The sequence below is a fragment of the Opisthocomus hoazin genome, chromosome 6 (assembly GCF_030867145.1).
Source record: "Opisthocomus hoazin isolate bOpiHoa1 chromosome 6, bOpiHoa1.hap1, whole genome shotgun sequence".
NCBI lineage: Eukaryota > Metazoa > Chordata > Aves > Opisthocomiformes > Opisthocomidae > Opisthocomus > Opisthocomus hoazin.
This window is the reverse complement of record NC_134419.1, coordinates 50,441,694-50,459,796: the sequence shown is the minus strand read 5'-3', so window position 1 is coordinate 50,459,796 and position 18,103 is coordinate 50,441,694.

Sequence of the window (18,103 nt, the reverse complement as noted above, 5' to 3'; positions counted from 1 at the left end):
AGAGAGGTACAGATGTGGGAACCCCTGGGACTGCTGCTCCCCTTTACAGCAAAACATGGATCCAAGTGCAAAACGGAGTGAAAAAGGCAAACAACAAAGGAATCTAGGCCTACCTTGAGAATACAAGGTTAATTACCACTTCATTTATATAAATGGGCAAAGGGCACTTATATTAAAACCTTTTTGGCATCCAAAACTTCCACTTGCTTGAACTGCAATGCTATTTGTGCAAGGCATATAGGATCAGACCTACAATGCCAAGCTCAGATTATAGTATTACAGTTGTATTCGTGGCTAAGAACCCAGTGTAATAGTCTGAACAACGCCTTCTATGCTGAGTAGAGGGGCAGCTGCAAAAGTCAATATCATCTTGTCTTTCGAATATTAATCATATTGTCCTCAGCAAGAACATCGCTGTAAGGAAAAGAGAAAGTGTATTCTGTCTTCTACACAATGAAGTGATTAAACATGGTTGTCTGGTTTGTGAATACCAATGCAAGTATCTAAAGTAGGTTGTGTTCACTGTACTCAGAAGCAGATAAATACAAACATTGATTGGCTTCTTTAAACATTTATTGAAAACAAAAGGTTATGTTGTTAGTATGACAGTGCAAAGGTACAGTGGGAGAGATTTAGTAGCATTCAGGAAAGCAAGATAATATTAGAGGCGTGACACATCTTCAGTGCATAGCTCAGGTGATGCCCTTAACCGGTTAAATGCCTCTTGTTATGCAGGACAGATCCCGCTAGTGAGAAACATGGAGAGCTCCTCTGCTGCTCTTACTCTGTGTTAGCACGGTGACAGGATGCCAGAGAGCAAAAAGCTCCTGGGAACCATTTGAAAATGAAGCAGAAGGACGGAAGCTGCTAAGAAAAAAGAATTAAATTGTCATTGTCTCCTGAAAGCGTGAATATAAATATTTAAAATGCATATAAAGTACTTGACTAGAGGTTCAAAGTATTTTTAAGTATCATTTTTTGTATCATAGTGTATAGCCTGCACTTTACCTAAAAAACCCAAATGTTGATATGATTACAATAATGAAAATATCATAAACCATCCCCCTTCATTTCCAATGATGAAGTTGTAGGTAGAAGGAACTGTCAGAGTGGCAGTTATTCATGGGCTTGCATCTTCTCGGAGGAAATGTTGACTGAATTTGCAGTCAGGGGAAGTTTTACCATGAACTTTGCAGCAGCGCACAAAAAGGAGCGAGGGGAGAGCAGGGTGCGCAGGGAGCTTGTGGGAGGGAGCAGAGGGATGCACAGAGTCCCCGGCGAGTGCTTTGTAGTTGGCCTGCAGAGGCTGAAACATGTGCAGTCCCTGGATGTAAAGTCTGAACCCTTCGCTCATCTCTGGCCTTGCCAACCTCCTGTCCCAGAGCAGGGAGTGCTTCACTGTCACTGGAGCTCTTCATTTATGGCAGGACACATAGTTGATTACATACAAACCTCTAGAGAAACACCTGTAGACACCCAACCTGGATTTTATTTTAATAATTGTAATTAAATGAGAAAGGTGAACAGGGCATATGTACGAAGCCGGGGGTGGGAAGAAGAAAACAAAAAAAAAAGAAAAAGAAAAGAAAAAGAAAAAAAAAAAAAGGAAAAAAGAAAAAAGAAAAAGAAAAAAAAAAAACAAAAAAGAAAAAGAAGAAAAGAAAATGAAAAATAAAAAAAAGCACCTTTTGTTTCTCTAGAGCATCTGGGCAAAAATCCAGGCTCCACCGAAGTCACTGGTGAAACTCCCATTAACTTCAGTTGGGCAAAGCTTTCACTCCTGACCCCTCTGAAACCAACCTGAGGGAAAGGTGGCTGCTTCCCGATTTTACTTTCTGCATTTCACATAGCTTCCAAGCCAAGAAGAAACAGGGCAGAACCCACCAAACTGCTGTTTGATTGCAGTCTGGATGTGCGAGAGCAGGAGTGGTGCGTTCCGAGTTCCCTCTGGAGTTCAGCTCTCAGCCCTGGTGCGGGCGAGCCGTCCCCTGTGGCTGGAGGGGACGGGTTTGGAGGTGATGGAGGAGAGCTCGCTAGCAGAGCCTCCAGCTCCACCAGGCCATCTCCTACCCCATTCCTGTTGGCTTTCTCCAAACACCAGGCCCTGCCAGTATAGCCGTAGCGATACTCCTCTGCCAGCAACCTTCCGCAGGTGAAGCCAATTATGCTACCTGAAAATCTGCTGGTGTAGCTGTTTCATTTCAACAAACAATACCGTGTTTTCCAACGACCTCAGGTGTTCTCTGCGCTCCTTGCCTGGTTACCCTCTTTCACCTTACAACAACCACCTGCTTCTCTGCTCTGCCAGATCAAACGCACTGCAACTGCACATTTAAATTCCAAACCTCCGCCGGGGATGCCTGACCTGAAACCTCTCCTGAAGTAAGGGAAGTTAACTTCTTCTTCCCTCTGGGTGTCATCCCAGCTGCCGAAAAAAGTGGGTGTACTCTGCCAGCTGAGAGTGCAGATGAGACAAGCGAGGTACGCAAACCTGTGGAAGTGGACTCTGGATTTACGTGGGCGCATCACACTTGTTTTAAAATTCTTCCTCCTGTCCATTGCGAGAGTAAAATCACAAAACACTTTTCACTAAGAATGACTTTTTTTTTCCTTAAGGTGATATTTTCTTTTATAATCTGCAAATTCCGTTTAAGCCTTTATAACTTTCCTCCCCAAGGAGCGGTGGAAGGTGGCACGCAGCGATGGCGTGGGACGCAAGTCATGTGAAAATAGTGCACGGCCCAGCCGGCGGGCTGCCAATTGCCGCTGCCCACGACCGTGCCGCTCCTCGCTTCACGCTGCCCTTCCGCCGGCGCGGAGGCTGTGATCCCTGCTTCCCCATCGCCTCCAGCGCCCGCTCCCCTGAGTGTGCTGAGGAAGGGAGTCACATCCAAAATAAGAGGGATAAAGACATTCTGGGGAATTAACCTCTCCGTAGGAGACACAGCCTAGGTCTTCGCTTAAATATTTCTGTTTGGCTCTATACACAAAGAAGCGCTGGGGTTCTAGAGAGAGTGACAAGCGATCAGTTACGCGGCATCGCACAGCAGCTGGGCGCTCGCTTCAGAAGCCGCACCCGCAGCACGAAGGCTCACCTCAGTAAAAAGTGACTGGGTTAAGCAATATTTCTAGGTAAATTAGCACTTAATAGCGTTTGTCGTGCTTAACCGCTGCTAATTGGTAAATCGAGTCCTAATGAAAACAGGCAAACAGGTTGCTGCGCCGGAACGGGCTTTTGAGAGGGGAGGAGAAGTCAGATCGCGGGATGAAGTCCTGTAAGTCGGAGCTAAAACAGCTGCTTCAGTAACGCTGCCACAGCTTCAGGTCCCGCGCCGCGACGCCCCGCTGCCCCGCGACGGGAGGGGCCGGGCCGGGCGGGGCCAGGGCGGTGGGGAGCCGGGCGCCCGCCGCCCGCCCCTCCTCTCGCCGCCCGCCGCGGGGGGAGAGGCGCCGGCCGGGCCCGGCTCCACCTGAGGGGCGGCCGCGAGGGGCAGGCCCGGGGCGGCTCTGCCCCCGCGCTGCCGAGGTGCGGAGAGGTGCCTGGGAGCGCCGCAACATGGCCTCCGCCTCCTCCTCCTCCCGGCCGGTGGGACGGGGCGGCGGGGACCAGGTGAGCGCGCAGCCCGCGGTCCCGCTCCGCCGCCGTCGGGCGGGGTGAGGGCAGGGGCGCCTGCCCCGGCGGCTCCTTCTGCTTTTCCTCCTCCTTCTTCCTCCTCCTCGCCGCTCCCGGGCAGAGCGGCGGCACCGACGGCGGCTCCGGGGGGCGGCTCTGTCACCGCTCGTCAGCGGCGGCCCCGGGGCAGCCCGGCGGGACGGGAGGGGAGGGGAGGGGAGCGGCCGGCTCTGCCCTCACCCCAGGTGTGAGGGCTCGAAGCGGCCGCCGACAGCCGCCTTTCCCCACCACGAACGACCCCTGCCCCAGCGGCGGGGGCAAAAGGGGCAAAAGATGGCGAGCCCGTCTTGTGGAACCGCGTGGACACTGGCGCTGTCAGGCGTGGGTGAAGGGCTGGGGTGCCGTGGGCGCCTGGTTCGCTTGGCTTCGACGCCTCGGCCGCGGAACAGCCGGATGTCCCCGGAACGGGGGCTGCGAGCCCGCTCGGGTGAGGCCTGGCGTTGCCTCCAGCCCAGGCCCCCGCGGGTCGCTGCTAGGGTGGGCGGTGGCCGGCCGACACCCTCGTGCTCGGCGGGCATCGACGGGGCGGTGTGGCGGGAGGCTCGGTGGCAGCGTGGCAGGGGCGGCCGCTGGAGCTGGTTTTCTCCGCAGCCCTCCCTCTGCCCTCCTCAGCGGTTAGACCCAGGCCGCGGGGTCAGGCGAAGGAGCTTTGCTGCTGCGTCGCACGTCCCTCAGGCAGTCGATGCGATTGCTGTCTGTTTGTTGCTCCAACAAACGCTGCCTCGTGTCGTGAGCGAGCAGGCTGCTATGACAGTCTTCCAGCCGAGCACAAACGGCAGAATCAATTATAACTGCTAAGGCTTGTGCTCTCAGCACAGAGAAAGAGCACATTTTTGGCCTGTTACACAACGTCGTACCAGTGAAACAACGCTTTTCCCAGTTGAAGTAAGTATTAAGGGATTGGGAAAGTATGATAAGTGTGAATTGCCTTTTTTTTTTTTCCTTTGGGCTATATGCCTAGAACTCCTGAAACTAAAACTGAAAACTCTTAAGATTGAAACTATAATTAATCAAGGGGAAATAAATGTTAGCCTTTGTTCCTCCTTTTTTGGTGAAGTTGGTATCTTTTAAATCATTAAACCTCCCTGCTTTTAACACAACTTTTGCTACTACTTGAAACAATATCCTATCTTCTCTGTCCAGTTATCTTTTTCGTTGTAGAGTGCTGTGGCTTCTCACGTTTCTCTCTCAAATCTGTCCAGTGTTCATGCTTTAAAATGGAATGTAAATGAACGCCCCGAGCGGGCCGATCAGCTGGAAGGTAACGCGCTGCTCTGGCAGTTGGGCCCTCCGAGTTCTGGCTCAGCAAGCTGCTGTTCCCCCTGCCCATCACTTCATTACGTCAGACCTGTATTTGAAGGAGAGCTCCTGGGGCGTGAAGGCAGTGCTTCTGACCACGGTGTCAGTACTCCAGGCATTTTTGATTCCTCCCTTTCAACAGCTGGCTCCAGGACGAATGGAGAAAATGTGACCTCTGGTGTGTTCACAAAGTGGGCAGCTTCCCAACTTACTCAGAAAGGTTTGTAAGCTAGGCTGCATTGGAGCGCTGAGTCCTTGAAGAAGGTGACTGTTGTCAGTCTCCAAACTGTGTTGTGTTACGTCTTGGGCTCGGGGTAGCCCCGGAGACTTTTGGAGAGACTCAGCTTTGTCCTCTGATCTTTCAGGCCACCAAGAGCAGCAGATTTCCCATCAGTTTGAGAAGACTGTTAGGTCAGGCTCTAAAATTTTAGGGTGTCTATTTGCGTGATGGGGTTTTTTTTGCCCCCAAAGGGTGGTGGGTGTGTAAGATGCTCAGATCTACAGACACTGTTGGAAGTGGGGGCATGCTTTGAAACAGTCGGTGTTTTCAGTGAGTACCGTAGAAGAATCTTTTCTGCCATCGTAAATCTCGCTCTGATGCCCTGGATACTTTCTGTGGGAATTTGCTAATGCTCATTGCTTGACAGCTCATTGCTGTTACAAAATGATACTGTACTACCACGTGCCACTGCTCTGTTGATACTTGCCAGAGGATAAGGTTGGATATATTTTTTTACCGAAAAAAATATGATCTCTCCCATCTCTTCTGGAAACTAATTTATTGGCAATATGCTTTTTTTTGACGATAATAAGATCTATCTCCTGTAATACAGTGATTTGGAAATTCACGTGATTAATTACATGTGGAAAAATCTTTTCTTTTTTTTTTTTTCAAATTCTGTTTCCAGTTTTTCCTAAGATAGCTTCTAAGCCTTGCAGAGGGAGTCAAAATTGTTGTAATGGCGTAGGGATAGAAAATAACTTGCAGTTGAAGATGGTTTTGTGTTAATGTACTACTTTGATGTTAATTATTAGGATGGCTCTGTTTGCTCTTTAATTCATTTCAATGTATTCTAAAATGTTTTGTTTATAAGTTTGTATCTTTGAAAACCAACAGCAAGAGTAGACTGCACTTTCTTGGTTTAGTTCTTTTGCTGTGACAGTTCTGAGCCTCCACACCAGGAGTACTACTAAAAGTCAACACCTAGAAGTAAGTTAATTGTGCTTGTAGGTCACTGACAGTACTGTGTTTTGTTCTGCAGAGTTTATATCCGGTCAATTTACAGTACTGAAAGCTGGGGATTGTCTATGACTTGTAGGAGATCCAACTTTAAAATTTTCTCATTTCTATAATTCATACTTTTTTGCCACTGAACTGGGATGTTGGTGGGAAAAGGGATGAGACTCAAGTCATATTGTTGTGCAGGGGAAGAAAAAACCTAAACTCTGTTCTAATACGAAATTTGTGCTGTTCTCAAGTAACAAAAATAATTTACTGTTGAAGTAGAAAACTTCTTTCACAGAATAAACTTTGAAGTGTGATCTGTAAGACTACAAGTGCAATCATAGCTGCTCTGAAAACCAATAATAAACCTCAGTTTTTTTCAATTGTTGAAAACTTTGGGGAAAATGGTAGTTCTGCAGTTAAACAAACAACACCCCCAGTCCTGTCTGTGTAGTATCCAGACCAGACTACCTGAATCTCAGTTCTGGCTGAATGTTCAGTCTGGGCAAGTTTCTGCCACTGCTGTCTATCCTGGTTTTTCCCTACATTTTTATCAGTCCAGCTTTGCTTTTTTTTTTATCTCTGTTCCAAAGTTTTCAGAGTTTTTTTTTTCTTGCGTACTCTGTTTCTCCAAACTCAACACTCTTGACACCATGTGAGAACTGTTGATGTACTAATCCAGTGGTTGATTACCTGTTAAAAGTTGTTTTTTGTCACTCTGTGTTATCTGGAGAGTGAATATTCTCCATATACATTAGGTTTCGTGATAAGCTATTGACAATGTTACTTGTGCTCCTGTTGGCATGGCTCTCAGAATGACAAAATAAGACCTGACATGTTGCACTGATTCTGAGGAAAAGCATGGTTTTGCAATCTTTAATCAGGCAAAGTTTCATTAGATCTTGGAGGGAATTTGACAACGACTTGGCCCAAGGAAGCCTTTTTTTTTTTAAAAAAAAAAAAAGCGCCGAACCAAAAACCAGCTCATGGCATTTGTTAGCTTTTTCCAGAGAAGTAAAGAGTGGCATAGAACCTGGGGCATGAGGGTAATATAAAATATTTCTGTGGGTTTTATGCTTGAATTCTGAAATGCATAACGTTAAATAGGTATTCATATTACTGACACATCTAAGATGACAGTTTTGGTGTTTGAACTTTCTGAAACAAATTCTTCAAATTAGTTTTAGACATTTTTTCTTTAATGTAATAAGAATAATTTGGATTCCATTCCTTTGTTCCCTAAAAAAATTGAGAGATTGGGCAAAAAAAGGGAAATAGAATTTTACTTTCTCTTTTTCTTTTTTAATCTAGGGAGGAGGGGGGAAAAGAAGGAGCTTCAAACTGCTACTCTCCTCTTCGGTAGTTAAAACATGCTAAAGCTTTGCTACGCTTTTGATACCTTGCATGTACTGCCTGATGGTCGGTGCTAGCAGCTGTTTCAACTGTTGAATTACATTAGCACTCACATAAAATACATAGAAAATAATGGTTGCTTGCACTGTATGTTTCTGCTGCCTTTACCATTGGGATGCAATATGACTATGTGGAGAGGGTATGATGCGTGAAGAAAACTGTGGCCAGCACGTCGAGGGAGGTTCTCCTTCTCCTCTACTCTGCCCTAATGAGGCTGCATCTGGAGTATTGCGTCCAGTTCTCGGCTCCCCAGCTTAAGAAAGATGAGGAACTGCTGGAGAGAGGGTTTGGTAGAGGGCTACGAAGACGATGAGGGACCGGAGCATCTGTTCTATGAGGAAAGTCTGAGGGAGCTGGGCTTGTTTAGTCTGGAGAAGAGAAGGCTGAGAGGGGACCTTATAAATGTTTTAAAGTATCTGAAGGGTGGGTGCCAGGAGGATGGGGCCAGACTCTTTTCAGTGGTGCCCAGCAACAGGACAAGCAGCAACGGGCACAAGCCAAAGCCCAGGAAGTTCCAGCTGAACATGAGGAAGAATTTCTTCCCTCTGAGGGTGACGGAGCACTGGAACAGGCTGCCCAGGGAGGTTGTGGAGTCTCCTTCTCTGGAGATATTCAAGACCCACCTGGACAAGGTCCTGTGCAGCCTGCTGTAGGTGACCCTGCTTCGGCAGGAGGGTTGGACTAGATGACCCACAGAGGTCCCTTCCAACCCCTACCATTCTGTGGTATGTTACATGTTGAGAATAATGGGTGAGGATGATGAAGAAGATGGCAAATAAAATTGCTTTATTAAAATATTGACTAGTGTGATGGTGAAATTCTGAGGAACCTTGCTTTGCTTGTGTCCATCGTTGCCTCATTATTCACATGATGATTGTGTGCTCTTACAATCTTGCCCAGTTTTAGTAGTGTCTTGAGCAAAAACCATCCTGTTTCATCTCAGAGTAATGGCTGCTCTTCCTTCTATGCTACCCTGTGACAACCAACAAAAAAACCCTTAGTATTAGCTACTTAATTATATTGTAATTTCTTCTATTAAATCCATTTAAAACTTCAGTTTCCACTGACTTGTTGAAGAGACAAAGGTACCATATTTCCTTCAATGTCCTTTTAAAATTCAGAAAGTTATTCTCCAAGGGCATACTTAGGTTGGTGCCCTTCGAAGGAGAAATTGTTCAAAGTTTCCACATAATACCTGATGTATGCATCATGACTTTATCAGTATGTGTTATTGATTCTATCTGGTTATGACTGTGAAAATGTTATGAGCTAATGAAAGGAGTTCTGCATTGCTGTAGTTGGGAGTGTTTGTGGGCTGAAACCTTCCCATCTGCCCTGTGTGCTAGTGCTAAAGCAAGAGCTGGCTAAGCTGCTGCACTGACCTTCTGTATTATTCTGAACAGGTTGTGATGACAGCTCCTTTTAGCAGAAGAAACTAAACTAACATTCTGCACTGACAGAGTAGTTGATAGCATACGCATGTAATATCAGAGCTTGTTTCTTACTGAGAGTCTTCACAGAGACTTGATTTTAGGTTCTAAAGTCTCTGTGATAGAGCAGCTATTTTGGAAAATATTTTTAAACCAATCCTAATAGGGGTCATTTTCAGATAACTTGCGAGGAACAGATGTAAGTTAGTTTTGTGATCTTTGCATGCTACTGTTACTAGTACTACATTTTAAGTGTGTGTGCTTTGATTTGTTTTGTGGTTTTTTCTTTTAAAGAAATGAATATGAGTATCTTCCATGACAATTAGTTTGCTCTATAAAAAACCAGAAATTTGAAAGTTTATGAATGAACACACCCTGACCTAATAATCAACAGAAATTCTGCTTTTATTTTTTATTGAGTTAGAATTTCTGCCTGTTATGATATTGAGGGTGCTGGTTGTGCAGCTGGTGAGGGATTACTTAGCATTAGGAAGATGTTCAGGCAGCTGTCTCGATTTTACTTCCAAATTTGAAAGTTAAAAGTGGGAAGTCCTCAGTGCTGGGAAACTTCCATTTTCACAGAAACATTATTTGCAAATTACTCACTTCTTGTTGCCTCAATTTACTGTTCTGTAGATTTTCATCATGTGTGTCTCATACCTGAAAGATTATCTGCTTTTCTGTTTTTTGTCTTCACTCTTTTGGGGGGGGAAGTTTGATTTTAATTTCTCTTCCACCCTGTCATCTCAGACTCGTTTCTGTCCCTTTAACAGTTTAGTGTGGCCTCAGGCAACAGAGCAGTTTCTATGCAGGTTCAGTTTCATCTAAACAACTGTTTAGCTTTAGGACAGGTTCAAAGAAAACTCATCCTGAAATTGCTGGACTTAATGTGCAAAGAACTCCCAGTCACACCAGAGAATAGGTCCGACAAAGCTGAAAAATTGGTAATTAGATTTAGCCTTTCATTCTCTTGCTAAGATGAGCATGGTCTACGTGTGAACCCACCACAGATTTTAGAATCACAAAAGTCAGGTGCTTCTAGTGGGAAAGCAAGGCTCATGGGGGTGGGGGGTGTGTAGTAAGCAGCAGAACTGCAGGTGTTGCTTATTGAGTACAGTTAATTTGAGTCATTAGAATCTTCCTTGTTTCTTCACTTCTTTCCCCTTATTTTGGAGCTTGCTGTTTGTGCTGTGGAGGAATCCTAAGAAGATGAGTGCTTTGCTTCTCTACTGCAGGACTGACCCTTTTCTGAAGGTATTTTGGGGACAGATGTGGAAAATTTGTTGAGGCAGTTGGGTGAGGAGGTGAAGAATGAGTCTTGTGAATGGGGAGGGCAAAGTATGCAAGGTCAAGTGACCCTAGTGTGCTCTTGAAATTATATCTTAGAGGCATAATGAAACACTAAGAAGTTAACATAAGAGGTGAGTCAGCTGGCCTGTTCTAACAGTCAATACTGCATTCAGGGAAAGGTAAGACTTCTAAAGAAGAGTCATCCAATTATAGGTAGAAATGTTCTATAATATTAAAAGGTAACTGTAGAAACATACAGTAATAATCATGTGATGGTTGTTAAGGGAGAGGTTAATTAACTTGGCAAAACCAGAAAGTGTAGTAGTGACTTTACAATAATCTTTGAAGGAAAGACTATAGGAATGAATAAATTTGGTAATTTGTTCAAAAGTTAAAATTATTCATTGCTTACCTTCTAGTGACTTCAGTGCTCTTCCATGAAGGAAAACATTTTTATTGACAACCTTAAAAAAAAAAAAGATGGGGGTTCAGTATGAATTTTAGAATTTATTTAAAAAGAGAAAATACGTGGTGTGTTTTATTTCAGTGGTGGGTTTGGTTTTCTTTTGTTCTCGTAGATAGCTTAGGCCATTTCTGGAAGTGACTATCTCTGATCAGAGATTAGATTTAAGGCAGAGTAGTTACCTTATTGCCCCGTATCTCTACTTGGGTGACTCATTTGCTTAATATTTAAGGTACATAAACTGGTACATGTAGCACCCAGAACTGTGGAGCTAGTTGCCTTTAGGGTGTGATAAGTGGTGAGGTAAAGGAAGATGGAAAATGGAAGATACTCTTAACAGCTCTTAAAACACTTCACCTGAGAACATTACTTGCACCCAGACTTGCTCTTTAAGTTGTTAGAGATTTTAGGCGTAATATAGCTACTAAGCAGTTGTGTTTGAATTTCGTCGGGCTTTAAATTAGGAGAAGTTAAATATCCATGTGGCTTCTCAGTATCTGGCCTTAAACTTTTTGTTATGTGTTTTTAATCTGCACCAAGATGTCCAAAGATTTTGCTTTCACAGTTCTTTCCAGTACGGTGTGGAGCAGCTGCTCTGTGCTCTCGTTGAGATAGCAGAGGCAGCTTGCTTTTTATTTAACCTCAGCCCCTGTAATGGCACATTTTGCCTGACCCCGTTCACGCCATTGAGTAAGAAGCTGCCTCTATTTTTTTCTGCACAGCCTCATAAGTCCTCATTACTCTGTTTGGGGAATTCAGCTCAAATTCTTAGGGTACCCTACCTGCAGCCTGGCAAAGATGGGAATAAGTCCAGCATCTTTCAGGACCTGGACTTGCTCCTTCTGTGATGTTCGTTTTCACAAGTAATGACTTCTTGTGCCACAGACATGACCCCATTTTGTAGGTGAACGATCTAGAGGTGTGATTCAGTGCTTTGAATCTCTGAGGGCAAAGCCAATTTCATTTCTTATTCTTCTCTGTGCCTTGCTTCTGCTTGTTCCTGTTCAAAGAATACTGAGGAGAGAGCATGTGCACATGTGTCTGAGAAGGCAAATCATTTCATAGGTCCTGACTTTGCAAATGCATCAATCAGCCTTACTCTAGCATAGGAGTTTCTGGTGGGAACAAGTTACAGTGAGTAAGGAGAAGACAAGAACCTCTAAAAATGGCATCTGCCTCTTAAATTTGCTATGTAGAACAGCACCAACCAGTGCAGGTGCTCAGCTTTTATATTCAGGAGTATATGTAGCTCACAAGGCTCAACCCAATGTTTGCTTGGTCTTGGACTTGGTGCTTGTATCCTTGGCTGAGAACTCTACCTGTAGTTTCAATATCTCATTGCAGTGCCCTATTTCCAAATACTCTAACACAGCAGAGAACTTTATATTTTCTGGGTTTTTTCCTTTTTTTTTTTTTTTTCCTCTCCCTCCCTTGGTACATCAAATCTGCTGTGCTCTGGCAATCCTTGCAATCCTTTGCTAAAAAACCTCTATGGTTACTGTCTTCCTTGCCTCTCATATCACTTTGTGAAATGACTTTAATTCAGTAAGATACTCTTGTTCTTGAAGTTATTGCTTTTCCTTGTATTAATACAAGCTAAGCTTTTTTCAGCCTTTCGTTGTGTTGGTGGTGTGGCTTACAGCACTGTTTCGAAAAGCGTCTGCTGCAGTAGCTGGGAAGAGGTGGACTGTAGCAATGCTGTGGCAGGGAGCGGCAGTGGAAGCAGGGCAGGTGCTTTGCTACCTGCTTTCACTGCTTCAGAAGATGTTGTGTAAATACATCGAGGCTTTCCTCCCTCAGTGATGTAACGTTGCATAAATCAGCACTGTGTTGTTTAAAACACAGGTGTCAGAGGTAGCAAGCTAAATACATTCAGAAACAATGTGACAAGTCTGCAGAGTAATATACTTTTCCAGTGATCCTGGTGTAGGAGCTGATCCTGCATTCTAGGGAAACTCGCTGGAAATAGTATCTTTCTGGAAGGGTATAAAAACTAGTAATGTGGTTGGAAAAGTCTGGGACAAGCAATAAGAGGGTCAGTCAGTCTTAAATGAAGCTGTTCTATCAAGTCTCATGAAAAACAGCAATAGTTTCAATATTAAGATGAGATATACAGTCTGCTGTTGTAAATGAGTCATAAATCAAACAAGTCCCAAAAAAAAAAAAAAGGAAGAATGCACATGCATCAGTCTGTGTCAGCTCAGCATACTTTGCTGTGTGTGGCCTGTATTTCTTTTCATGGACTCCATCGCTGCAAAGCCGCTTTGTGATCTCAATCCTAATGTGGGTCAAAAGGGGAAGATTGTTAACATTCCTCCTGCCCCTCTCCATCACTGTCAGCAGCTCTCAGCAGCCATCGGTCCTTTGGGCTCGTGTGGGAGAGGACAGGGGAATTTTGTGCTGCTTGTAATCACTCTTCCAAGTATTTCTCTTAACGTGTGTCTCCTCAGGTCAATAACCCAGCCTGAATTTTTTTTATTGTGATTATGAATTGTGATTGATTTAGTAATTGGAATGCCAGTATTGCTGGCCTACTAGTACTTTCATATTTTATTAACATCCATTTGCTCATCAGGAAGTCTCATACAGCTAAAAAAACAACTTTTCTCCTAGAGAATCATGATTCTAGCTCGTGTTCTCCATAATCGCCATTTAAATTTGTCTGTCTTGTCTCTGGTTTGCAGCTTTATGCTGTTGCTTATCTGTGTGGCTTTTTTCCCCCACTTTAATGACTGTACTGTATTTGTTTTGATACTAGCATAGTTTCAGTGTGACAACTTTGGTTTTACAGGATAGAAACAGCCACATTTTTTCTGGCTAAATTTAAACTGCTTTCAAAGTGAAGTGTCCTTTGTTCTGCAAATGATTATACTGGATTGTTATAAGCAGTTTAGAATCGATTGTTACAATGATACAAGTAGGTGGCAACATACCTCTGAAGAGACTCAGGGCTTTCTATTTAATGTTGCATTTGTTCCAGTCATCATCGTCCTAATGAAATGCATGTCTCTTTTCTGCAGTCGCTTTCCTGTGTCTTTAATGTGTCCATCTTCCTAAAGAACTTGTTAAAGAACATGGTGTTATCGAACAGTATTCCCTTGATCAAACAGGAACAAAAGACAATATGATATTCGCTAGTAATCTATAGCTTGAAAAGCAAATGTGCAAAGATCACTAACCTCGTATGGAACTCGAATATATTCCCTGTTGGGGGGGGGGGGGGGGGGGGGGGGAAGGTGTACCGAATATGGTTATTGCAAAGACTAGATACTGTGGAGAAAAAAGCTTAGGAACAGAACCTGTTTTACATATCCTGTATAGATAATCTTTACTTAAGAGGCATATATGTAAAAAGATTCTCCTAGGTAACAGTAAATTCCATAAAGCTTGTGCATTTTATGGTTAATGTTTCTTTTATGCCCTGCTTTTACTACAGTTAACAAAACTAGTGTATTGTAATGGAAGAGTCGAAAGTATGATCATTTTTTTTTAGTCAGCTGCACGGTATGTTTAACTGGACTGTGACATTTAAGCAACAAAAAGGAATACCATTCAGATTGCTCCATGGAAGAAGTAGTAATTTTCTTGGACACCTGTAATTTCATCATCTGCTTATTTTTGTGCCAATCCCACATACTGCAGATGATTTTGGCAGTTTGGCATGATAAGCATGTTAAGCTTTCTGCATGAAGGACACTAATATCTGAAAAAAGTTCAATACTAGTGTAAATAAAACACTTAAATGTTTTGTTTTTCATTATGTAAAACCCCTTTGTTGTTGTTTGTGACAGTTGTTGCTGGTGTAAGTATAGCAAATCCAGCTGTACTAGTCACTCAGTGCCCTTGCTAGGGTTTTTTGTCAGTTAAAATTATATACAGTACTCTTCAGTAGAACTCCAGACTTGAAGAACCTTGGAAAGCACTGATGTAAGTTGTGTATTTTTAAGTATAATGTATGAACAAGTTTGACCTTGCTGGAAATGTGTCCAACATTATAGTGAGTTTCATACAGCAAATACTGTTAAAACAACAATAGTGGAACAGGTGAGAAATAGTAATAAACTTTGCTGCTACTGTCTCTAACTAAAGGAAGAAAAGAAGATGTTGTGTGGCTGCTGCTGTATGAGATCATTTCCATTGGCTGAAACAACAAAAGCAATCCTATTATTTCTCAGCAATACTTCTATAAAACAGATGCATATTAGCCTTTAATGGGATCACAGTCTTTAGTTGTTGTCATCCCTACTCGTCACAGTCCCTCACTATGGCTTTCTTTACTTTCCGTACTGCGGCAGAGTGCGCAGTCGAGGAAGCGGAATTGGCTCTGGCCCCTGGGCATGCAGAGCTGCTGACTGGTTTGACCTCTTGTAGGTGCTGAAGGGCAGTGGCTGTCGCCACGGTTGGAACAAATGCAGCTCCTCTCAGTAGCGGACCTTAAGACTATATGATCTTATTGAGGAATGCTAATGTGAGTGATATAATGACCAGGGAAAACAGTGATGGCACTATTGAAATTGACAGATTTTTTTTATCTATATTAAATTTTTGAGATTTGATTGGAGAAATGATTGGAGTGAAATGTAGAACAACTTTAAGTGTATACATTTGAGACTTGCATAATAATAACTGGGAAAGAAGTGTCAGAGTTGTGAAACAAAGGGAGCAGATAACCAGTCAGTGTATGTGGCCAGATAGCTAGGGCAGAAGTGTTGGTACGAGGTCTCATCAGCCAAATTATTTCTACCATAATGATGTTGATGCCTGAAACTCTGACTCCAGCTGCTCGTCTCTGTCCTGCTGGCTTGTATTTTCAGCAACCACCTTGCAGGAGTTTCAACCTAGGATACTGGGTGTGTTAATGAAGGAGGGAGGGAGCCCATGGACCATGGCCTCTGGAAGATGAGAGATTCAGCAGAAGACAGAGTAGAAGATTAATTAATCGGAGTCTGCCCTGTCCATCAGCAGTACCGTCAGTGGTTCCGAGTATGCTCTCTGCTAGCACTTCTGTCAGTGTGTTTAGTTGCTGGCTTTGGCAAGATCCATCCCATACAGGTGCTGTTCCATGGTTGCATGGTAGCTGCTTTGTTCATTTTTGCTGCTTACGATGCAGGTGTTACTATTCCCCCATAGACCTAAATGTGTTTGGCTGTGATTGCAATTAATCTAGAACAGAAAGCTGGTCATTAAGAAATAGCCTTACATTTAATGAACCATGCCAGACAAAGCTCAGACTCAGAAACCTGCTGATGTTGATAGAAATCTTGAAGAAGATTATGGGTGCTGCAGTGGGTCTCTGTGCAGCTGACATTAGAGCAACCTTCTGTACTTCAGCATCAATTTTTTTGTTCTTTCATGGTGAGTAGGTAGATAATGATGAAACTTGCACTGCTTGATGTTGTTCTCCTCTTTGTCCTTGAGTAAAAACACATTTTAAAAGTGATTCTCTTGGGTTCAAATGTCCATTTGTAAACAGCCTGTAAGAGAAAGGCCATCCTTGAATTTATTTTACCAGGAATCCCCTAACTTCTAGTGAAATGCAAGACTTTTGTCCTAGTGGAGTAAGCTACAGTATTGCCTTCCAAAGCCTACAAAGTCTCTTTCCCCAAACAAAAAAACAACAGATAGTGAAATCTGATGTTTCCTTTCTCTTCTATGAGATCTTCATTCTTTTCTGCATGGGAACTCCTGAATACTACCATGAGTAAGTTCTGTGCTTTCTGGGACTGCTGTACTCTCTGAAGTCTTGTTGCGAGTGCCAAAACAGAGAGGACCATCCACAGCAGATTTTCCTAAAATCCTAAAATTTTTCCTAAAAATCTGCATTGAAAAAGCCATTTCAGCTCTTTGAGACTTGTACTAATGTTGTCAAGCACTCATCTGAAATTTGTTTGTTCTTGTCTGTTTTTAACTGTACCTGTTTAACTCTTGGCATCATCAACAAAAATACCTATCTATGCATTTTTTTTATTTAGCATTGTGTCCTGTGTAGGCAATCCAACATGAAATAGGATATAGAACTTAAGATAAAGTGCACCTGTATCTCTTGGTGTGGTTAGAGTATGGACCTGGGTGAGCAAAAGCCGAGGCTGAGTTTTTATGGCCAGTCACTGGCTGTGAGCAGTGCCTCTGCGACTGAGGTTCCTCCAAAAACCTCTGCCAATATGTGGGTGTCTTGTACTTCCCCTGATGGAAAGAATGTCCTTACTGTTCCACTTAGGTTTGTCAATGTAGTTGCCCCCCTGGCAGCTTGCCCAGCTGCTTTGTTTGTGATCTCTCCTGCTTACAATGGTAGGTGTTTGTCACTCTTGTTGTATTGTTTCTCCTGCTCTGCTTTCCTGGCAGATGTTCGTACCTACCACGTGGCTCGCTATTCTCTGGGTCAGAAAGCCTCTTGAATGGTGGTAGGGCTTTTGTCCATCTGAACTAGTGATCCCCTCACAGCACTGGCTGGAGCTTTGTGATAGTCTGATCACACTAAATACAAAGGGTCTTCCATTTTGCAGAACGTGTTCTTTCCTATTTTCAGTAACTCTTCCAGTTAATGATTAGTTTACTTTATAATAAATATCAATGTCCTGTATTGTTTGTCATACTGATAAACAGATCTTTGTGTATGGATACATCGTAGTTTGGTAGGACAAACTCACCGGAATATCTAATAATGAGCTAATTCTTTTATTATAGATGGAAAGGCCACTACACTGCACACTTGCTAGTTGTAATAAATTAGTTTAATTTGAAAATGGATCCAGAAATTTGTTTCATTGCACTAACAGTTAAACCTGTTAAGAGCAAAGAAATTAGGTAGCAACATGTTACTTAATCTTTTTTAATGTATATCTTAATGTGGTGTAAGGATTTTTAATCTGTATTCAAACTGAGAAGTTATTATTCCTTAAGAAAGATTGTTGTTTATATTTAAATAACAATTGCTAAAGAAAAGAATGTGCTGCGCTAATTTTTATCCTTTCCCCATCTCCTGCATAGCCTGGGAAATAAAAAATCCTGTGTGAAGACTGATCTTGTTTTGGTGATAGTTAACAGTAAAACTCCATTTATCTGCTTTCATTTCTTTGACATGGCTAACTTCTAATAAATGAGCTCCGTGCTCTTCAATTGAGACTCAGTGATGTGTGTATTCTGGTTTCATAATCACATTTAAATGATTAGCCAAGTAGAAAATTGCATGCTCAGTAGAAAAATAAATTGAACGGGGTAACATTGTAATACTAATCTTCACTAAATTGTAGCAAAATGCTTTGAAATGGAAGAAACATGTATTTTATGGTGTATTTTACTACTAGCAGAAG